Source organism: Thalassophryne amazonica, chromosome 6 (genome assembly GCF_902500255.1).
Source record: "Thalassophryne amazonica chromosome 6, fThaAma1.1, whole genome shotgun sequence".
NCBI classification, from domain to species: domain Eukaryota; kingdom Metazoa; phylum Chordata; class Actinopteri; order Batrachoidiformes; family Batrachoididae; genus Thalassophryne; species Thalassophryne amazonica.
Window position 1 is genome coordinate 45080840 of NC_047108.1, and position 24589 is coordinate 45105428.

The following is a 24589-nucleotide window of genomic DNA, read 5'->3' on the forward strand; positions in this document are numbered from 1 at the left end:
AGTCCTTGGATCAAACCAAGATCAATGTATCCTGTAATGTCAATTTCTGCAATACTATATTTTTCATCATATTGCTTTTCATGGAAAAGTAAAAGCAAAAAAAGGCTATACATTTTGTTCAATCTTTACAAAATTTGGAACAGTTAATCTTCAGACCAGTTGATCTTCAGCAGTGGAGGCAGTTGCTGACACCATCTGCACTGGAATCCAGCAGAGCAGACACCAGCCTCCAGCAAGGCTAAACATCACATTTGTCAGGGCTGGAGAGAAGCCCAAGTCACAGCGAAAAGTCCCAACTGGGCTGCTGTCTTTAGCGGTGGCTGGCAGCTGAAGGTGGACCTGGGGAGGCAGTTGAAAATCCCAGAGCACATCACCAGCACAACACTCAGGCCAGACATGGTCTTAACATCCAAGAGCTCAAGGCAGGTGGTGCTGGTGGAACTACATGTCCCCTGGGAAGACCGCATTGAGGAGGCACACGAGAGGAAGAAGGCAAAGTACCTGGAACTGGTGGAGGCCTGCAGGTGGAATGGGTGGAGGGCCAGATGTGAGCCAATCGAGGTCAGCTGCAGGGGATTCCCAGGACAGAGCCTGCACCGGACACTCAGGCTTCTTGGTATTAGAGGGTTACAGGAGAGGAAAGCCATCAAGAACATCAGCAAGGCAGCGGAGAGAGCCTCAAGGTGGCTGTGGATTAAGAGGGGTGACACATGGGGTAGTGTGCTGCTTGGACACAAGTCGGGGTCTGATCAACCCCGCTGGGTCACCCAGGTGAGGGTGTCATGATCTAAAACCAGAAACACGCTGTGACCCTGGGTTCGTCACTGAGGATGTGTCCAAGCTGCACCTTTATAGGTGTTTCTATTAACAGAACAGACCTCACAACTCCATGTACAATGGATAATTTTACATACTTAAGAACTTAACTTTGTAAAGAACAACTCAAAAAATGAAAAAGATGATAAAGATGGACAAGGACTATAAAGAGTTGTGACCTTTGCTAAATACCTGCAAAATAAAAGATCAGTCAACTATAAATCAATGACCTAGCAAACCATCTGAACATCGCCGGGTCTTGTGGCCAGCCGCGCACAAGGAGACTCAGTGGCGCCAGTTTGATGAAGACGTCAACGCGGCACTGGAGGCGTCATCAAAAGGAGCAGTGGAACAGCAGCTCCATATGATGTGCACCTTCATCATTAGTATCGGTGCTGAGCGTTTTGGCATCCAGCAGCCAAAGGCCAAAAGTATAGCTAGGCCAAACCGACAGGAGAGCAAGATCACCCACATGAGGAAAGACCTGAAGACCCTGAAACAGTGCTTCAGGAGGGCGAGTGAGGAAGAAAGCCCTGCCCTGGCAGAACTCCGGAGTATCCTCAGGAAGAAGCTCATCTCCCTCCGTACGTCATGCAGAATGGCTCAGGAAGAAGGGCAGAGAGAGGGCCCGCAAGCGCACTGCTTTCATAGCAAATCCATTCGGATTTACCAGAAAACTGCTTGGGCAGAAGCGGAGCGGAACCCTAATATGCCCTGAAGAGGTCATTAACCAACACCTCAGTGACACATACAACGACAAGCACAGGGAGGAAGATCTTGGTCCCTGCAGGGAGCTAATTACACCACCTGCTTCCACCACCCAATTCAACATCAAAGAGCCCACTCTGGCAGAAGTCAGGGAGACGGTCAGGGCTGCGCGGACTACTGCAGCACCAGGGCAGAGTGGTGTGCTGTACAAAGTGTACAAACACTGCCCAAGACTCCTGGAGAGGCTGTGGAAGATCATCAGGGTGGTATGGCGGAGGGGAAGGGTAGCCAAGCAGTGGAGGCATGCTGAAGGTGTCTGGATACCAAAGGAGGAGAACGCTAATGACATCAGCCAGTTCCGAACCATCTCTCTGCTTAGTGTGGAGGGCAAGATCTTTTTCAAGGTCCTTGCCAACCGGATGACTGAGTTACTCCTGAGGAATTCCTATATAGACACCAGTGTGCAGAAGGGTGGAGATCCAGGCATCCCAGGCTGCATAGAACACACGGGAGTGGTCACCCAACTAATCCGAGAGGCAAGGGAGAGCCGGGGAGATGTGTCAGTCATCTGGCTTGACTTGGCAAATGCCTACAGATCCATCCCTCACAAACTGGTGACAAGAGCCTTGACAACCCACCACATTCCACAGAAGGTCACAGAACTCATACAGGACTATTACAGCAGTTTCTGCATGAGATTCACCTCTGGGACAATAACATCTGCATGGCATCGACTAGAAAAAGGCATCATCACGGGTTGTACCATATCAGTGACGTTGTTTGCTCTGGCGATGACCATGCTTGTCAAGGCATCGGAAGTGGAGTGCAGAGGTCCTCTCTCCAGATCTGGCATTCGGCAACCACCAATTCAAGCTTTTATGGACGATCTGACTGTCATATAAACATCAGTGCCGGGATGTCGCTGGCTCCTCAGGGGCCTGGAAAGGCTGATCGCATGGGCAAGAATGGCGTTCAAGCCAGCCAAATGCAGGTCACTGGTCTTGAGGAAGGGCAGAGTGGAGGACAAGCACCGCTTCCACTTGGACTTCAACGCCACCATGAGAGACACAGCAGCAATTGAGTCCATGCAGGAAGAACTCAAAACCTGGCTATCAGCAGTGGACAGGTCAGGCCTTCCTGGGAAGATCAAGGCATGTATATACCAACATGGCATCCTGCCAAGACTCCTATGGCCATTGTTGATGTATCAAGTCCCAGTAACAGCAGTGGAGGGTTTGGAGCGGAACATCAGCCAGTTCCTGCGCAGGTGGCTGGGTCTGCCAAAGAGTCTGAGCTGCATTACACTGTATGGACACTCCAACAAGCTGCAGCTTCCTTTCTCTGGCCTGACAGAGGAATTCAAAGTAACAAGAGCCAGGGAGGTGTTACTGTATAGAGACTCAGCTGACACCAGAGTGTCCTCTGCAGGCATAGAGGTCAGAACCGGAAGGAAGTGGTGGGCACAGGATGCAGTCCAGCGGGCAGAAGCAAGACTGCATTATGGCATCTTGGTGGGGTCAGTGGCAGTTGGGTGAGCGGGGCTTGGAAGCCATTCAGCACCACGCTACGACAGAGCCCAGGGGAGAGAGAGATGTCAGCTCATCCAGAATGAGATCTGGGCAGAGGTGGAGGACGAACGCCGTAGCAGGACGGTGACCATGCGCCAACAAGGAGCTTGGACTAATTGGTACCACACATCGGCTAGGAAGATCACCTGGTCAGAACTTTGGAAGTCAGAACCAGCAAGACTCAAGTTTTTGATTCAGTCAGTCTATGATGTCCCCCCCAGGTCCTTCAAACCTGCACTGCTGGGGTCTTGCAGAAACCCCAGCCTGTCCGCAGTGCCCGGCTCGAGGTTCTCCAGAGCACAATTTAAGCTGCTGTCCAAAGGCCCTGGGAGAGGGGAGGTACAGATGGCACCATTGACCATGTGCTGAAGGCAGTTGCTGACACCATCTGCACTGGAATCCAGCAGAGCAGACACCTGCCTCCAGCAAGGCTAAACATCACATTAGTCCGGGCTGGAGAAAAGCCCCAGTCACAGCGAAAAGTCCCAACTGGGCTGCTGTCTTTAGCGTGTGACTGGCAGCTGAAGGTGGACCTGGGGAGGCAGTTGAAATCCCAGAGCACATCACCAGGTGGTGCTGGTGGAACTAACTGTCCCCTGGGAAGACCGCATTGAGGAGGCACACGAGAGGAAGAAGGCAAAGTACCTTGAACTGGTGGAGGCCTGCAGGCGGAATGGGTGGAGGGCCAGATGTGAGCCAGTCGAGGTCAGTTGCAGGGGAGTCCCAGGACAGAGCCTGCACTGGACACTCAGGCTTCTTGGGATTAGAGGGTTACAGGAGAGGAAAGCCATCAAGAACATCAGCGAGGCAGCGGAGAGAGCCTCAAGGTGGCTGTGGATTAAGATGGGTAACACATGCTTGGACACAAGTCAGGGTCTGATCAACCCCTGCTGGGTCACCCAGGTGATGGTGTCTGATGATCTAAGACCTGAAACACCCTGTGACCCTGGGTTCATCACTGAGGATGTGTCCAAGCTGCACCTTGATAGGTGTTTCTATTAACAGAACAGACCTCACAGCTCCATGTACAATGTATAATTTTACATACTTAAGAACTTAACTTTGTAAAGAACAACTCAAAAATGAAAAAGATGATAAAGATGGACAAGGACTATAAAGAGTTGTGACCTTTGCTAAATACCTGCAAAATAAATGATCAATCATCTATAAATCAATGATTTATAGGTTAAATCAGTGCTAACGTGTTTCTGTAAATTGATCTCTGCTATTTGAAAAAACATTCCTTCCCCTCCAACATGTTAAATTTGTGATTAAGCCAAACAGGAAGGTTTGAGAGTACGTGATTTGTGTTACTTGTATTGGATCTCCTGGGAAACACTTCATCCTTCCTATTCCTACATGAAACTGGTAACATTTATAGACTGCAATTTCCCTGGTAACAGATTATTTTCTCTCTCTCTCTCTCTCTCTCTCTCTCTCTCTCTCTCTCTCTGTCTCTTTCACACACACACAACATCTTCTCATTGAGGTAACACACACAATAATTAATGTGATAATATTAGTACGCAGCCATGTCCAAAGCTGTTGCACCTCCCTACCATACACATTTTCAATCAGTGTCTGCGTTGTGCTGACTTTGCAAGGTGTTGTTTCTCTGTGAAGAAATAAAATGCACAATCTCACATGCTCTCACTTGCTCTCTCTATTTTAGACACACAGCTGTTATCAGCATTGAGACACCCACATTGTTACAGGAGACAATATAAGCCACACTCTATAAAGGGAACTGCTGTCTCAACGAGAAAAAAAAAATGATGTAACGATTTGCATAGATTTTTTTAAGTTATTTCAACTTTCAACTGAGTTAATATCACAAGATGTCTCCAGTTAATTTGAAATAACTTAAAAGAATCTATGCAAATTGTTAATCACATTTTCTCGATGAGACGGTGGTTCATATTTAGAGTGCACAAAGTAGAAATCAGTGTTTTATTAATGTAAGTAAAAGAGAAATGAATATAAAATGAGGAGAGGTCTTGTTGAGCACTGAAAATGCTACTGTGTGGGCACAAGAAATAACTATTTCCCACATTTGATTACTTTGTGTGCACATGATGTCTGTCCTGTGCAAGTTGAAAATGTGAAATGCATTTAATGAGTACAGAAAAGAGTTTGTTCAGTAGGAGAAAAAGTAGTAGGAGAAAATGTTAACCTCACCTCAGCACATGTGGCCACATGTGCTGCTAAAAGTATTAAATTATTGCTCTCATGCAGTGAAATTAATGAAATTTTGGAAATTAATATATTGTCCATATACAATCAGATTTCAATTTCAATTTATTTTCATTTATATAGCGCCAAATCACAACAAAGTTGCCTCAAGGCACTTCACAAAAGTAAGAGCTAAAGGTGCGTTTACACGTAACCAAGACACGTTACAAATGTCATTTTTCTGTCATTCGTGACACATTCCTAACATTCTTAATGTGACTTAATGAATCTGAATAGGTTTCTTAATAGTGCGTGTTGGTGCGTAATATTCTTGATATTCATGGAGCATGTTTTTGCCTGTCAAAAAATCTTCCACGAATGTCACGCACCACCCTCATTTCGTCTCACGTCGTGGAGGTCGCAACTGAGCGTATTGATCCGTCTTGATGAGTAGTGATCCTTAATAGAACATGACAACGTTCGTAGTGGTTCCTGTGATGGTTCTTGGAGCCCAAACTGTCACGCGTTATTACGAAGTGACACGGAAACTGTCAAGTTTTGATGCCACTTGTAATGCAGCGTCACATTTCACTGCGCGCCACGACAGATCAGTTTTCTGTCATGTGCGCACAATTAAACTCGGCTCCAAGTGTTGTTCCACAGTTCCTGCTGAAGCTCCTCAGGACGCTCCTGCAGGTGTTCCACCTGCTGCTGTAACCGATGAGTGGGAGAATGAGTCTGAGCAACCAGAGGAGCGAGAGGAGACTCACGTGCAGCCAGACATCTCTGCACCTCCTCCAGTCCGGCGGAGGAAGAAGCGTGCGCACAATTAAACCCTGCTGCACCGCATTCAGTTTGATTGCTGACACCAAGTTGGCTAAAAGTCTAATTTCAGTGCTCTTCAGCGCGCTCCTGCAGGTGTTCCACCTGCTGCATGTGCCTGATGTTTGGGAAAATGCGCGAGACGACATGAAGCCACACATCTGGCTCTGTCCTCCTCCTCCTCTCTGCGCCACTCCATGGCACAGAGCCCAAATATGCATGCAGTCACAAAGTTCTCCTGAAAAAGTGGAGCGATCTCAATTCGGTTGGATGAATATGGGTGTGTGTGGAAACAATTCACCTCGTTCACAACGTGACAGAACTTAACAATGCGCTGTTACATGCAATAGCGTGCAACAACGCGGAACACTATTCCTGACCGTGCGTAATGGTTCCTGATAATTCTCCAGCAACACGTGCCATTAATCGTAACGCATGGTAACAGGTTGTAGCAGTTCCTGAGGACACCTGACGCCTCTGCCCCGAATAATCACATTCGTGATCAGCGTCCAAGAATGTATACTTCGTGGCATTTGTGACTTATCGTTGTTATGTGTAAACGCAGCATCTTACCAACCCCTAGAGCAAGCACACAGGCGACAGTGGTACGGAAAAACTCCCTCTGATGATTTGAGGAAGAAACCTCATGCAGACCAGACAATTTTAAGGGCTACAATTTGTAACAAAAATTCTGCCCCTGGCTACGCTGAAGTGCAGGTGTGCACAACACATTCTAACTACTAAGTCATCATATTTATTTATTTATTTATTTTTACACTTGGTCAATGCTCTTTCCATCATAATGAGTTAGGGGGCCCCTGCTGTGTCATTTCATGACGGTTCTCTCAATTATCTCGTACAGCACATGTAAATGTTTGCTTTGCTTTCTTGTCATCAGGGAACATCCTTCTGTGTTCTGGTTATGGATCAGATTATGACTAGGGGCAGGGTTTGGATGAGGGTTAGTTTTCTGGCACATCACATAGTGGAACACAAAGGGTACCTAACTCGTCACAGATTGACTTTCTGTCAAAATCTTCCATTTGTTTCAAAATGTGATGACTTGGATGTGGGACTAGGTTGGTGTGGATGCTTTTATATGCCCACCTTGAAAGTCAGGTCCTTAAAAAGGTGCACAGACCCCCCTCACTTTTATTTTGGCATTCAACATGCATCTCCATGTCACATAAATTCTTGTGGGAAGTCTAATGTACTTTGGCCATGGATGAGTGTGTCATTATGTTTGTTCCATTCTTTTGGCTCCTTCAGTTTTCCTTGACGCAAATGTATGTGTAAGCATGAGCCTGCAATGATGAGAACAAGTTTGACATTAAAGGAAAATGAGCACTGGGCATAACACAAAAGACAACTGTGTGGAAAGTAGCAATGGCACTTGACTTGTGTTGAGTGCCGCATTGCATATAGTGGAAGATAGGCACCTACTGGTTCTAAATTTGACTGCGTTGGAGATATACCTTCTGCTATGACTGATTGCCAGGTAGAATTTCAGTTACAAATTGGGAGTTGACCACACTGTGGATAAACTAATGAATGGCACGTGCTGCCAAATTTCATTGCAGGCCTAATTCATGGATAAGGCTATTGTAAAACATACTATACTTATGGAGCTTGAGTGCACCTGAAGGAATAAAGCTTCTGAACAAGGAACCTGCATTGTCATTGTGTGGGATGGCAATTTTTATGTTCTCATGTCATCGGGGAATAGTTTACTGCCCACTTCAGAATGCAGAGAATGTTCCGACCACTATACGTTTCATTCTTGAATCCCATTGAAGAATTAGTTTCTGCCTTGAGGTGGAAAGTTTACAACCACAGACCACAAGATCAAATGGAATCACTTACTGCAATGAATGCTGTATGTGATGATATCATAGGAGAAATGTGCAGGGAATGGGAATGGATAAGGTACATGATGAGATTCTTCTCCTACTGCATTGTAAAAATATAAGCTGCAAAGCAGACAAAATTGTTTGCCAAACAGGGAGGCACTACTGGATGTTCTACTGCTTGATTTATCATAGAATGATTGAGGAAAGAATAATTAATCTGTCAGTGCCCTTGGCAAAGGTTATGTACTAGGCATGTGAATCTCTTCACTGACAACGATTTGATATGCACCTTGATACACTACCACCAATACGATACATATTGTGATACATGACAATATGATGTGATACAGTTCAGCCCTGTTGTCGATTGGATGCGATTTGATGTGTATTTGATGGTGATTCAATTCCTCACAATGCGACACAATGCAATTTGGTGCGATATGGTAAGGGATGGGTATTGATAAGATTTTATCGATATCGATGCCACTATCGATTCTGAAAATTGATCAGGTTCTTTATTGATTCCCATATCAATACCTCTTGTGAATTTTCTGTGTACTAAAAGTAGGCTTTACAGGTTTTCTATGTCAACAACATTTTATTGAGTCTTAAAGTAAATAAATATGAAACTGGTCACTGGATCTTTGATCTCTGGACATGAATAAAAATCAATAGAATCTGTACATGATTACTGGACCCTTGATGTACATGATGGATCCTCGATCTGTGGACATAAATAGAAATAAACAAAATCTGTAGTATTTGTCAAAAGCATTTCCTTTCAGATATTGACACAAATGTAACTCCATGGACACTGAGTTGAGCTCTTCAGCCAGCTGCTGCACATCAGGATGTAATTCAGAAAAAATGCAGGACATCTCATTTTTGGGAAAAAAAAAAACAAAACAAAACTGTGTTTGGTCGGTTGTAGTTTATTGTTTGCATTATAACGTTTGGAAAGAGGTGTCATTCGACTTAAAATGGCAATTTGCTCTGAAGTTATTATTTCCGACCAAAATCAACTTATTTTCTATAGCCTATGGGGTCCATAGAACATAACACAGTTGGATTACAGGTGTAAAGTGTCCTGATTGGATACTAGCCTTAAATGTGGAAGTTCCGTGCTCCTGACGAGTATCATGTTTGGGGACAGTCGAACACTTTTCTCCACTTCATGCTGCGGAATCCATGGATATGGAACTGTGCTTTTCAGCCTCAGAGCCTCCATAGAATGTACAGGATTTTGTGAGATCGTTTGCATTAACCCAGTAATATATACTCAGGAACACTTAAAGCACAGAAGAAACAAATTAACCTCATGCTATTTTTGATCAGTGCCAAACTTCAACATCTGCAGTTGTACAAATTCAGCAAGGCATGGGAAAAAAAAGTGTCACATTTGTACAATGTCGTGCTGGCACTTGGAAACAGCCACTGTGCATGTGTGTTTGCTCTCTCATGCTCAATTGGTTGTCTGAGACACTGATACACAGCGATCTACCCTAATGGACTGTACTCTGCCGGGAGTCCTAATTCACAGTGAAAATGATCACCTGGTGGCGCTGGGCTCTGAGCGGATGGGAATGAATGAACAGATGTACGAGAGGAGTGAAGTAGCATGTTAACACGCACGGTGCTATCGCATGCCACAGCTGCAGCTCTGATCTCTCCCAGCGCTCGACATGCTCAGCTCCCTCAGCCCTCCTTTACGATGCCTCTTCCGCACCTCTCTCACCCCTGACTCCTGCCTTCATCTTCTCTCGCCTGATCAGCCCTTCCCTTGTTCTGCTCTTCAGAATCATGTACAGATTGACACCGTGGATCCCCCCTCATTCCGTTTCCTTTCCTTTCCTTCTCTCATTTCCTCTAGTTCTCTTTCACCCTATTGTTCTTTGTCTCCTCCTTGTATCCTCCGTTTCTCTTTCTCTATCACTGTCCTCGAGTGGCTAGGAGAATGATTATGCGAAGCAGGACTGAAATCCATCAATGTGTCACCGGCTTGTTCCCAAAGTCCCCTCTGAGGGCCCCCGTCTGCCTTTTCTAACCCTCCTCTAGCCCACCAATACTACATTAGCATCACGGAGAACAGAGACATGGCGCTTCACTGACAATAAGGGTAATTGCAACGCGCCTTGATTTAACAGTGTTTGTAGCAGCCATTGCAATAGCTGCAGGAACCATTTCTGAGACAAAGAGGCTCTGCCACAGTGAACGTGAAAGATGCTCCCCCCACCAAAAAAAGTCACATGACCTTGCCATTGAGACAGTTATATATCTATGTGAAACAAAGGGCAAGTCAATCATTCTGGCCAAAAGCCATAGACCTTTAAAAAAAAATACACTATTTTTTTTATTGCTTTTTGTTTGTCTTGGTGTCTTCCCCTCAGATTTACTGTCAGCTTCTTCAAGCTATGTTTCTAGAATGAGTGTCTGTGAACAGAGCAAAAGAAGTTCCCTTTATGTGTGCCGGTGAGTGATGCTCTGCAGCACATTCAAACCAGGAAGGTGCATTTTCACCTTTCCTACACCTCCATACGTGCAGACACTGTCATTGACTGGTTGTATTTTTATTGAAAAGTAAAATGGGCATGATTTTGCCACTGTTACATGAGACAAGTTTATATTTAGATGTGTTCATCGATTTGGAGCTGACACAGTACACTGAGGCTGTCGGCGCCCATAACTCAGCCCGTGCACAACGATTGGCCAAATCCTGCTTGCATTAAATCATACAGCAGGAGAGATGAACAAGATGACATAAATGGGCTTATGAATGATTCTGAATTCATGTGTTTGACTTAAAAAGTAAGAGATGCTCTCAGAAATTATGTCTTCTGGATGAAAAAGTTGTTTTCTGTAAATGGGAACAAGATGAAATGAGGGCAAGGTGATTTTATTGAGATAGAGCACACTGTATTACTTGCAAAATGTTCAAGTCCATGTAAAGGAAATTGAGGGATTTGTTTGTCATTATGTTAAGCATGATAGAAAATTATTTCTTGAAGACATTAAAGGGCAATTAAATATGTCAAACTGTAGAGTTAGACTGTTAAAGGAACATTAGGTCTCTATAGCTTATAGTAGGTGTCTCTATAACCTATAACTCTATAATAGGTTCCAGATTGCAATACAACCAAAACGAGTGCAATATTTGTTAATGTGGAATGTCCACTGAAACTGAAATATCCAGTTTTATACATACATTTCTCGTTTTACAATCTTTTTTTCCTACTATGTACTTGTATTTTTTTCTTTTATTAATTTGCACTTTGAACAAACATTCTTCATTCTCTTAAAATTTATGCTTATTTTTTTCTTCCCCAGACCTTTTAAGTCTGTGTGTCATTTATTCAGGTTTATATTTGCACTGAAAGGCTTGCACCTTACCTTTTGTTGTACATGTTACAATGACAATAAAGAATCTGAATCTGAAAATCCAACCATCATCCCATATGTATTATGAGATGAGATGAGATATACTTTATTGATCTCACAGTGGAGAAATTACATTTACACTCCAATTACCTCAGACAGCAATTAGTCCATCAGAATTAAAGACACTACATACACATTTGACATTGTTTATGTGCACTAGGTTTGAAGAAGTCCGTTATCCGAATTGAGGCAAGTGGGTGAAGGCCACGCAGCAACCCTGAGATGCGCCACTGTCAGCTTGGGGGAGGAACGGGGTTGCAGCTAAAACTGCACCGTCCCCACAGAAGGGGAAAGGAATGACATGAGAAGACACCGGAGTGGGGAGTGTTTGATGGGGGATAGGAGGGGGGTGGTGGGAGGGAATGGAGAATGCTTCTATCCTGTGAAAAGTTAGTTTATTGTCTTTGTGAGTTGAGATAAGAAACAGCCAAATGATCCCCAGGCTGAAGAAATTCCTCTGGAGGGAAAACAGTCAGGCAATTTGACCTTCAGGCTTGATAAGCCTGTAGTGTTATGGTTTGAGCAGTGAAAAACACTTTTAACAGTTCCACTTGAACAACCAAATCCCAATTATGAATTAAGAATATTCCCAATTATGAATTAAGAATATTCACCGGCCTCTGAAATCTTCAACTTCAGCTGCAAGGCACGCATCTGCTCCAAGATGTCATCCAATTTGCGTCTGAGTTCAAGAGTCGTTGCAGTCTGAGAATGCACTGCCTTGCCAACCTCGTTAATCATGATGGACAAGCGAGAGGCCATGGTTCTTGATGCCGCCGTCTTGCCAATTTTCCGGTAGATCAGGGCAGCACAGCCAAAAAGTACCAGCGCTGCTACCATAAGACCAAAAATGAATAAATCCTCAATGTCCTCCACGGAGAAAGGCAGCAAGCATGTCACACACCAGGAACTCCCAGAGTCGAGAACATAGCCCGCAGGATGCTTTCCATCTGGGCAGGTAGGATCCCCCGGTCCTGACCTTCTTGTAGAAAAAATGGTGTCAATAGTGTTCAGAGACCAGCTGATCAATTACATGGTTAATCCAATAGTAGTCCAATAGATCCAGTATCCAATATAATTTGAGGAATTCACAGTCTGATGAAGTCGGGACTTGAAGGTTAAAGCAGAGAACAGAGATAAGGGAGAGTGGAGGAGATGCAACCGCCCTCGTCGGAGTCCATCCATCCATCCATCTTCTACCACTTAGTCCAATTAAGGGTCGCGGGGGGCTGGAGCCTATCCCAGCAGTCATAGAGCGCGAGGCGGGATACACCTAAGACAGGACGCTAGTCTGTCGCAGGGCCACAAATAGACAAACAAACACAGACACACCCACACACACACCTACGGACAATTTTATAGATTCCAATCCACCTAACCCGCAAGTCTTTGGATGTGGGAGGAAACCGGAGCACCCGGAGGAAACCTACGCAAACACAGGGAGAACATGCAAACTCCCCCTCGTCGGAGTCCCAAGCTGAAATTATGGTATAAAACATAGAAAGGCTTTTTATGATGTTTTATTTTGAACATATTAATTACTTTTTAATGGCAACAGGTCTCACCAAAAAAAAAAAAAAAGATCAGTTTCCACTTATCACATTGCAGTTCATGGAAAAAATCCATTGCTGGTGTTTGTGTGCAGTCATGAGTATATTGCAGTCTATATCAGTGGTGCCAAGTCTGCTTAAGAAGTGGAATTGAATCCAAGGTCAGAGCCACTGTCATGAGCGTTTTAAGATTAATTTACAGAGTGACAAGACAAGACAGAATAAGAAATGTGAAAATTATGGAAGTTCTGAAGGTTAAACTGATCATTTTAATTACTGAAAAGAGAAGACTCCAGTGATTTGGCCATGTCAAGTGACTTAGAAGAACATAGAATTCCAAGGAACACTCTGGACTGGTATGGTAGATGGCCAGCGGGAGTCCTAGATGGTGATGGATGGACAACATCAAGCGGTCCTTCACTGTAAGAAAATCCTCTTTGATGGAGATTGAAAGTTCGACTTGTATGACAATTGCAAGAGATGCAAGGCCTCTGTACTGAACAGGCCAATTGTGGCCGAACCGGGAGTTGGTGAGAAGGTGAGAATGGCACAGAGGTCAGGTGGGTGTGAAGGTAACACAGGATAATGTCAACTTGACACAAACGTATCGGAAGTGGAGAACACAGCAAACTATCAGTGCAGCAAAGGATGAGCGGAAGCTGTGCATGCTGCACTGATTGTCCCATCTGTGGCCTATGCAGAGCTTAATTGACATGTAACAAGAATGCATCTAATTTAGCACTCAAAATGTTAGTGTGTGCACAAATTATTTTTTTCCCCAAGTTTGTTTAGTTCCTGTCCACATTATAATTTTATGTGCTGTTCAAAATTGCCAAGTGTGCACAGAGAATTGAGACATAAAATTACATCCTGCATGGCACATGTTTTTATTGGGTGTCTTTGAGGAACAAAAAAAGAAAAAACAAAACAAGGAAATGCATGGAATATGTTTTGTCTGCTGAGACAGGAATGTGCAGGTGAGCTTGCATCTCACGTTTTCCAGTGGCTACACGCACTGTCACAATTATTCAAGTATTTAGCTCATGCTTACAAGTCATTCACTGTGAGTGAATAACTGTGATTATATGCACACAAATTTCTGGTGCAGTTCTTTTAATCTGTGATCATGTCATCATGAGTCTACAACTCCTCCCTGAGTGTTAAACCAGTCCATCAGTGGTTACTTCTCCAGTTCAAACTGGTAAACATTTACATGTGGATGGACAAAGACAATGTAGATGGTGGACTTTCACTGGAGGTGCAAACCCATTTTGGTTGTGTCCCACTGCACATTGCACTAGAATTTCCTGCTGCTTAATGAGCAAAATCTGTGCCAAATAGAAAGCACTTACCATGTTGATTAATCTTGGACATTTTAACATCTGAATATGGCAGTAGCCAGTCAGACAGCCAAAGGTCCTTTCCTTTTCGCAGTGAGTAAACACTGTCAAAAAAAAAAAAAAAGATGCAAGTGAAAGGATTGCTGGATTGTGAAAGGATTAACTTCAACATGAGGAGGGTGAACCCTGCAGCAAGGTGAGGGCTGCTTATTTTCTATGCATGCATGCTTGTGTGTGTGTCTGTGCGAGTTTGTGTGTGCGTCAGGGGGTGTAGACTAGAAATGGTACATTATCCATTGCATACCTGAGTTATGAATATTAATATTGTGATTACATGTGGGTGAAGCAACTCCCCAAGTGCAAAGTTAATTCATAGTTACACAGTGCATCCGGAAAGTATTCACATTGCTTCATTTTTTCCACATTTTGTTATGTTACAGCCTTATTCCAAAATGGAGTAAATTCATTTTTTTCCCCTCAAAATTGTACTCACTACACCCCATAATGACAATATGAAAAAGGCTTTTTTGATTTTGCAAATTTATTCAAAATAAAAATCTAAGAAAGCACATGTAGATTAACACCCTTTGCTCAATACTCTGTGTAATTACTATCTCGAGCCTTCTTCACTATGATGCCACAAGCTTGGTGTACCTATCTTTGGGAAGTTTTACCCATTTTTCTTTGCAGCACCTCTCAAGCTCCATCATGTTGAATGGGGAGCATCGGCGCACAGCCATTTTCAGATCTCACCAGAAATGTTCAGTCAGATTCATGTCTGGGCTCTGGCTGGGCCACTCAAGGACATTCACAGAGTTGTCCTGAAGCCACTCCTTTTATATCTTGGCTGTGTGCTTAGGGTCATTGTCCTGCTGAAAGATATACCATTGCGTCTGTCTAAAGTCAAGAGCACTCTGGAGCAGGTTTTCATCCAGGATGTCTCTGTACATTGCTGCATTCATCTTTCCCTCAATCCAGCCTAGTCACCCAGTTCCCACCACTGAAAAAAAAAAAAAAACATCCCCACAGCATGATGCTGCCACCACCATACTTCACTGTAGGGATGGTGCCTGGTTTCCGCCAACATGACACCTGGCATTCATGCCAAAAAGTTCAATCTTTTTCTCATCAGACCAGAAATTTTTGTTTCTCATGGTCTGAGAGTCCTTCAGGTGCCTTTTGGCAAACTCCAAGGGGACTGCCATGTGCCTTTTACTAAGAAGTGGCTTCTGTCTGGCCACTCTACCATACAGACCTGATTGCTGCAGAGATCATTGTCCTTCTGCTAGGTTCTCCTCTCTCACAGAGAAATACTGGAGCTCTGACAGAGTAACCATTGGGTTCTTGTTCGCCTCCCTGACTAAGGCCCTTCTCACCTGATTGCTCAGTTTAAACGTGCGACCAGATCTAGGAAGAGTCCTGCTGTATCCAAACATCTTCCATTTATGGATGATGGCGGTGACTGTGCTCATTGGGACCTTCAAAGCAGCAGAAATGTTTCTATATCCTTCCCCAGATTTGTACCTAGTGACAATCCTGTCTCAGAGGTCTACAGACAATTCCTTTGACTTCATGCTTGGTTTGTGCTCTGACATGCACTGTCAACTGTGGGACCTTATATGTAGACAGGTGTGTGTCTTTACAAATCATGTCCAATCAACTGAATTTACCCCAGGTGTACTCCAATTGAGCTGCAGAAACATCTCAAGGATGATCAGTGGAAAGAGGATGTGCCTGAGCTCAATTTTGAGCTTCATGGCTGTGAAAACTTGTATACATGTGATTTCTTAGTTGTTGTTTTTTTGTTTTTTTTTAATAAATTTTCAAAAACTCAAAAAACTTTTTTTTCACATTATCATTAAGGGTATTGTGTGTAGAATTCTGAGAAAAACGTAATTTCATACATTTTAGAATAAGGTTGTAACATTAAAAAAAATGAAGAAAAAGTGAAGCACTGTGAATACTTTCTGGATGCACTATAAATCCTTATAAATTGGTAATGTTCTGTACTCTTAATTGCAATATTAGATGACAATGTGATTGGCTAAAATCATGTTAACACTCATTTAGTGATAATTCAGCCTAATGTCACAAAAAAGCTGCACATATTCAAACACATTTTGTGCAGAATTCACATATATTCCATGCCATTTCCATCAGGAGGCAGTGATGACACCAGCCACATGGAGATGGGGGAATTATTCTTTCATCCATTCATTTTCTATACCTGCTTCTTCCAGTTAACAGTCATGAGGGAGCTTGAGCCTATCCCATAGGACCACAGTGGTTAAGGCATTGGCTTGAGGCCAGAAGATCCTGGGTTCAAATACCAGCCTGATGGGAAAAATCACTAAGGGCCCTTGGGGAAGGTCTTTAATTCCTTATTGGTCTCGGTGTGTAGTGAGCGACTTGTATGGCAGCACTCTCACATCGGGGTGAATGTGAGGTATTATTTGTAAAGTGCTTTGAGCGTGTGATGCAGATGAAAAAGCACTATATAAATGCAGTCCTTTTACCATTTTACTCACACTTACGAGGTCTGTGAGAAAAGTATCGTACCTTTTAATTTTTTCAAAAACTATATGGATTTGATTCATATGTTTTTACGTCAGCCAAGCTTGAACCTTCATGCGCATGCGTGAGTTTTTCCACGCCTGTCGGTTGCGTCATTCGCCTGTGGGCAGGCTTTGAGTGAGCATTTGTCCACCCCTGTCGTCGTCGTTTCATTGCGAGGAAATGGCGGAATGATTTGGGCTTTTTTTCCATCAGAATTTTTTCAGAAACTGTTAGAGACAAGCAGCTGGAAACCATTTGAAAAATTTATCTGGCTTTCGGTGAAAATTTCACAGGCTTCAAAAAGGAACACCTCAGTTTCGGAGTGTTAGAGGACAAGCCCAGCTCTCCACAATTTCTCTTATACTCACTGGGCTGGTAAGCATTGAAAGCCGAGATAGGCATGTCCCAACTTGTCCCCTGGCACTCCGAAACGGAGGTGTTCCTTTGTCTCGCTCGATCAGCGAATCGGTCCTGACGCGCGAAGCCTCCGCGTGGATTTCCATGACAAAATCTCTTGTTAAAAGTGAAATCTGCTGGAAAATGGCTGATCTCCAGCTCTTGTGATAACCAGAGAAATTGCACACGACGGTCCTAGCTCCACACAGCCATCCGTTTAGAAATGATGTGGTCTTTTTTGCCTCTCGATGGCGGCTCGGAGCACGGCGCGCTGTGCGCCATTGTGAGGCATCCTTAAAGCTGTAGTAACAGTTCTTATTCTCTGTGAAGCCCGTAAAAGTTTCACCGAAAGCCAGATAAATTTTTTGAATGGTTTCCAGCTGCCAGATTAACAGTTTCTGAAAAAATTCTGATGGAAAAAAAGCCCAAATCATTCTGCCATTTCCTGACAATGAAAATCCGATGAGGGGGCTGGACCACTCCTCCCACAAGGCGTGCCCACAGGCGAATGACGCTACCGACAGGCATGGAAAAACTCACGCATGCGCACGAAGGTTCAAGCTTGGCTGACATAAAAACATATGAATCAAACCATATAGTTTTTGAAAAAAATAAAAAGGTCCGTTACTTTTCTCACAGACCTCGTATGGTCAATTTAAAATGTTTCCAATTCTCCTAATCGTCTGTCTTTGGAAATGGAAGGAAACCAGAGCACCCAGGATGAACCCACACAAAAAAGGGGAGAGATAATGTGCAAACTCCACACTAAACAGGACCAGGATGGAAAGTGATCCCAGGATCTTCTTACTATGGGGCAACAGTACTAACAACTAAGACACTATGCTGCTCACAGAGGAGTCATTTTTTTTTTTTTTTTAATATTGTACTTGTAACCCTAAAACGAAAAACTTAACCCCAATCCTAACTTTAATTATGATCCTAATTCTAACCATAACCAAAATGCAAATGTGCATGTCTGAATGGTAAATCCGAAATACATGTTGCCCGTGCACTCAGAAAGTCATAGGAATATGCATGAAATGTGCGCTTAATTTTTTTCTTATCATTCAAAATACATCATGAGAGTATGTTGGATTCAGTGATTAAATTAAGTGGCTAAATACAACCCTTTGCATCCTGCAGCAGAGAAGTACAGTTGGACCTGCCCCAAATACACTTGTGATATGCACTATAGACAGTTATACCCCTAGTCACTCTAGAGGCCGAATGCCCTCCCAATGAAAATTCGACCCACATTCTGGAGGCGTTGTGATGCATTCGAGGGCACTGGACAGCAGTCTGACAGTAGTCTAAACAGTCAGTCAACTTCTTGTGGGTTTTGCACATGCGCAAAACAGTTGATGCAGAAATATGTCGAACTGCAGTCGGAGTACAGTCTGACAGCAATCTGACTGCAATCTATATATTCGTACTGCATGAAAACGGCATTCAAAGTAATTGGATTGCAGTCGAGGGGCAGTTCAACATGATCTACCACATGCCGAATCCCCCGACTGTGCAGCACAAGTGCTGCTGGAATACATTTCCTCCAACCGCAATCGGACCTCACTCATACAGCAATGTAAGTGCATTCGTCATAATCTCACTGCATACTGACTGACAGCAGTCTAGGTAATCCTAATGTGTTCCACTAACATTTGTACTGCATTTGGAGGCTTAATGTGCATTCGATGTGGGTTGACGCACAGTCTGTGCGGTCAGTCGGCTGTGGTCCTCAATCCTTATTCCCTCCCAGATGTACATATTTTGTTTTTTTGACATTCTGCCTGGGTCTGCTTGATTCTTGCTAACTCTAACCCTTCAGGTTTTTCTGTAACCAGCATCACATCTCTGCTTGTTTTTCCACTCTGTTCTTCAACTCCACTTGAGCAGAACGCAGTACCACCTGGTAGTCTGCCAGAAAAGTGTCCTGTCTTGGACTTTCTGTCTTTTATAAGTGAAATCAGTGTGAACTTTAAAGATCCTAGTGACTCTGTTTAGCTCCCCAACATTTCTAAACCACCAATAAACAGTAAATTAACAGACGAGACCACGTGAATTAATCAAACTATGCAATGTGGTACATGCTCTCTCATGTGTTTTACCATATGTCATTGAGTTTATGGACCTCTTCTTTAAATAGGACTGACACCCTTTGTGGCTGAGATAGAAGTAGCAGCTGTTTCTAGAGCAGTGATCACAGTGAGCTTGACCTGACAAGGCAGACGCAATTGCTAAGAGTCCAGGTTCAGCTGTCCAAGTGGGATGCGAACAGCACCAACACATAGTGACCCACCTAACCCCGCAGTCCTGTTCCTCATCAACTGTTTCACACCAACACTTTTGCCTGTTGCATCAACAGTCACAGTTTCATGGTAAATAAAAGAAAGAAGATAGTTTTAATTCTGCCATATGCATTGCAAAAACATTACGTTCATAAGAAAATCTTTCTTATGAATCATAAAATCACAACCACGGGAGCTGATAAATCCTTCATAGTAGTTATGGGTGTTTTGCTGCCTTCCCTCACCCCTCTGCTTCTTGCACAGTCACTCAAGTTTTTGATCGATACATATTTACCATACAGTATGATGCTGTTTGGAGTTGTTTTATACTGTTTATGTTACGATGATTTAGAGCAAATTCATCAAAAGATTGTCAATAACTATAACACATACACTATAGTGTATATCAGGCTTTATTTTATTTTATTTTACAAAATAAAAATAATAATAATAATAATTGTTGTTCAACAGCTTCAGATTTTATATTATGTATTCTGGTTATTCAGATTTCTTTGACTTTCTTTGACTGCATTTATTTCTGAACACAAATTATTTACTTACAGTTAAGCAGGGGTAGGACGAAGTCACTGTCAAGTCATTTTGAAGTCATCAATCTGCAAATCCCAAGTCAAGTCTCAAGTCAGCTTGCAAACAATTGGTGGTCATTATGACTTGAGACTTGACTTGGGACTTCCTGCTTCATGACTTGAGAGTGGCTTGATGGTGACTTTGTCCCACCTCTGCAGTTAAGGACAATATAGTAGTAGACTTAATGTGACTGGAAAAATCACAAAAATAGCTTATTCAGAAATTTTCCAAGTATTATTGTTGCCAAAAGCAAAACAAAAAAATTCATAAAATACACCCAAAGGTTTTCTGAGATCAAAATATTCATTGTCCAGTGTTGTTCCAAAACACCCATGAATCACCTGTGAAACTGAATCATGCAACATCTGTCTGTTGTATCACCAGTCACAATTTCATGGTGGAGGCAACACAGTAAATTTTGCTGAGTAAAATATACTCTGCCGGGATAACATTTGGTCCCAGTCTAAATAGAGTAAAATACAGTCTATTCTCATCCAATTACATTTTTTCCACAAATCTGATTGGTTAATCGTTTGAGAGTGCAGACTGTATAATATCTTATATATACGTGTAATTTTTGCAATAACGGTGGCAAAAGATGTATTACTTCACTCCCTGACTGGTGTTCTGATGAGATGATTACTGTCGAATGTCATTCCTGCCCTCCGTGCGCAACTGCGCAGTATTGTCGGGACGCGGATCTTTCAAGACACACAATTCTTCAGAACACCAGCTGTGCGTGCTGCTAGCTGTTAGCGCTGTCAGCTCCGAGTGAGAGAAGGTTGCCTGCCGCCGCCGAAATGGGTGAATTTAAGCTACCGTACGAAAGTATTGATGTGGATTCTGATACAGAATTACCATGTCACGTTTGATGGATTTTCACATTTGATGGATACCTTCGTCCCCTGACCGCTGTTGGAGAGATGATCGCTGCTTCACGGTAAGTTGAATTAACTACAGAAAAATAAACCATGCACGTGATGGAATTGGATTAGAATGGGAATAACCCTGTTGTGTCTGATGATGTGCGGACGTTCATACTGTTATACAGTCGAACATATCCATTTTGCTGTATGTTTGACCGTATAACCCTGCATGAACGTCCACCCATCATCAGACACAGCAGGGTTATTCCTAATTATAGAGTGAAATCAGCTCTACCGTCTTGTCAAATCAAGTGTTTCTACTCCAATAAGAGTTGATTTTACACTGTGATAGAGTTGATTTAGCACTGTGATAGAGTATATTTAACTCTATTTGGACTGGGACCAAATGTTATCCCCAGTAGAGTAAATTTTACTTTGCAAAATTTACTGTGAACACTCAAGCACCTCCTGCATGGCATAATTTACATTTCTTCATGAAATGGGAGGCATTTAACCCTCAAGAGACCGAATGGGGTCATTTGTGACCCCAAGCATATATATTTTTTTGCACTGTTTTTCTCATTTCAATCGGAAAATGTTTCCTACCATGAATTTGTCACTGTATTTGTCCTGCATTTGTTCATAGAATTTTCAAGGAACAGCCGATCTGTGTAGGAAGTTTAATCCAAAGTTGCGCTGGGTCACTTATGACCCGCTGAGAAGATATAAGAGATATTCAACATTATACCTTCAGATAGTATTGTAATTTGCCAACTGTAATCATTATATTTTACTGTTTTGCAGGGAAGCATGGCTAACAGACCTAGAATAGCAAGATTTACAGCTGCACGAGGATTGAGACTGATTCTTGATTCCCAGATTTAGGATGAAAATAGCTCATGATTGTCACAAATGATGACTGATGGGTTCATTGAGATTTACGTTAAAGTATTGCCATATTTGCTAGTCACTTCTTCTATATTTGATGCTATAATTATCCGACCATATTAGTCACTAAAATAACTTGGTCACTTGAGGTTTAAATACATTATTAGACTAATTCAGCCAATCAAGAGCTGGCAACATCAGACTTAATGAATCAGGTGCATGTAAGGAAGGGAATAAAGGAAAATGGGCATAGCTGGAGAGTGTGTTTTAGGGGTGCACTTATCTGCTATGAGAATAGACTTGTAGCTGTTTACTCTCTTTAGGTAAATGTAGTAGTCCCCTGCGTGTACCAGGTTGGACTAAATAACACTAAATCTGAATGCAGCTAAAATGTGTACTGCCTGTTCAAAGCTGAGCAAGAATTCACTTTTGTCTCAGACATTTAATCACTGTTGCATGGCTTAGGTGAGACTATAGACTGACCCTCATCAACTCTTACATGTCCATTTGAATTGAAATTTATTTTTTCCTTTTAGTTTTTCATTTTTTTATATAGCGCCAAATCAACTCAACTCAACTTTTTTTTTATATAGCGCCAAATCACAACAAACAGTTGCCCCAAGGCGCTTTATATTGTAAGGCAAGGCCATACAATAATTATGAAAAACCCCAACGGTCAAAACGACCCCCTGTGAGCAAGCACTTGGCTACAGTGGGAAGGAAAAACTCCCTTTTAACAGGAAGAAACCTCCAGCAGAACCAGGCTCAGGGAGGGGCAGTCTTCTGCTGAGACTGGTTGGGGCTGAGGGAAAGAACCAGGAAAAAGACATGCTGTGGAGGGGGGCAGAGATCGATCACTAATGATTAAATGCAGAGTGATGCATACAGAGCAAAAAGAGAAAGAAACAGTGCATCATGGGAACCCCCCCACAGTCTACGTCTAAAGCAGCATAACCAAGGGATGGTCCAGGGTCACCTGATCCAGCCCTAACTATAAGCCTTAGCGAAAAGGAAAGTTTTAAGCCTAATCTTAAAAGTAGAGAGGGTATCTGTCTCCCTGATCTGAATTGGGAGCTGGTTCCACAGGAGAGGAGCCTGAAAGCTGAAGGCTCTGCCTCCCATTCTACTCTTACAAACCCTAGGAACTACAAGTAAGCCTGCAGTCTGAGAGCGAAGCGCTCTAATGGGGTAATATGGTACTACGAGGTCCCTAAGATAAGATGGGACCTGATTATTCAAAACCTTATAAGTAAGAAGAAGAATTTTAAATTCTATTCTAGAATTAACAGGAAGCCAATGAAGAGAGGCCAACACGGGTGAGATATGCTCTCTCCTGCTAGTCCCCGTCAGTACTCTAGCTGCAGCATTTTGAATTAACTGAAGGCTTTTTAGGGAACTTTTAGGACAACCTGATAATAATGAATTACAATAGTCCAGCCTAGAGGAAATAAATGCATGAATTAGTTTTTCAGCATCACTCTGAGACAAGACCTTTCTGATTTTAGAGATATTGCATAAATGCAAAAAGGCAGTCCTACATATTTGTTTAATATGCGCTTTGAATGACATATCCTGATCAAAAATGACTCCAAGATTTCTCACAGTATTACTAGAGGTCAGGGTAATGCCATCCAGAGTAAGGATCTGATTAGACACCATGCTTCGAAGATTTGTGGGGCCAAGTACAATAACTTCAGTTTTATCTGAGTTTAAAAGCAGGAAATTAGAGGTCATCCATGTCTTTATGTCTGTAAGACAATCCTGCAGTTTAGCTAATTGGTGTGTGTCCTCTGGCTTCATGGATAGATAAAGCTGGGTATCATCTGCGTAACAATGAAAATTTAAGCAATACCGTCTAATAATACTGCCTAAGGGAAGCATGTATAAAGTGAATAAAATTGGTCCTAGCACAGAACCTTGTGGAACTCCATAATTAACTTTAGTCTGTGAAGAAGATTCCCCATTTACATGAACAAACTGTAATCTATTAGACAAATATGATTTAAACCACCGCAGCGCAGTGCCTTTAATACCTATGACATGCTCTAATCTCTGTAATAAAATTTTATGGTCAACAGTATCAAAAGCAGCACTGAGGTCCAACAGAACAAGCACAGAGATAAGTCCACTGTCCGAAGCCATAAGAAGATCATAACCTTCACTAATGCTGTTTCTGTACTATGATGAATTCTAAAACCTGACTGAAACTCTTCAAATAGACCATTCCTCTGCAGGTGATCAGTTAGCTGTTTTACAACTACCCTTTCAAGAATCTTTGAGAGAAAAGGAAGGTTGGAGATTGGCCTATAATTAGCTAAGATAGCTGGGTCAAGTGATGGCTTTTTAAGTAATGGTTTAATTACTGCCACCTTAAAAGCCTGTGGTACATAGCCAACTAACAAAGATAGATTGATCATATTTAAGATTGAAGCATTAAATAATGGTAGGACTTCCTTGAGCAGCCTGGCAGGAATGGGGTCTAATAAACATGTTGATGGTTTGGATGAAGTAACTAATGAAAATAACTCAGACAGAACAATCGGAGAGAATCACAACAAAGCTGCTTCATGGCACTTAACACGAGTAGGGTCTAACCTTACCAACCCCTAGAGCAAGTACACAGGTGACAGTGGTAAGGAAACCCCCCCAACCCCCCATGATGATATTGAAGAAGAAACCTCAAGCAGAGGGGTGACCCACTGCTTAGGCCATTCTAACAGTTACAAGGGTTTTTTTTTTACAAAGTTTT

General features: G+C 42.8%; 1 pseudogene; it reads left to right on the top strand.

The window, feature by feature from the left end:
* Positions 1-1192: 1192 nt before the first annotated feature.
* On the top strand, positions 1193-4101 carry LOC117511614 (annotated as a pseudogene).
* The last annotated feature ends 20488 nt before the right edge of the window (positions 4102-24589 follow it).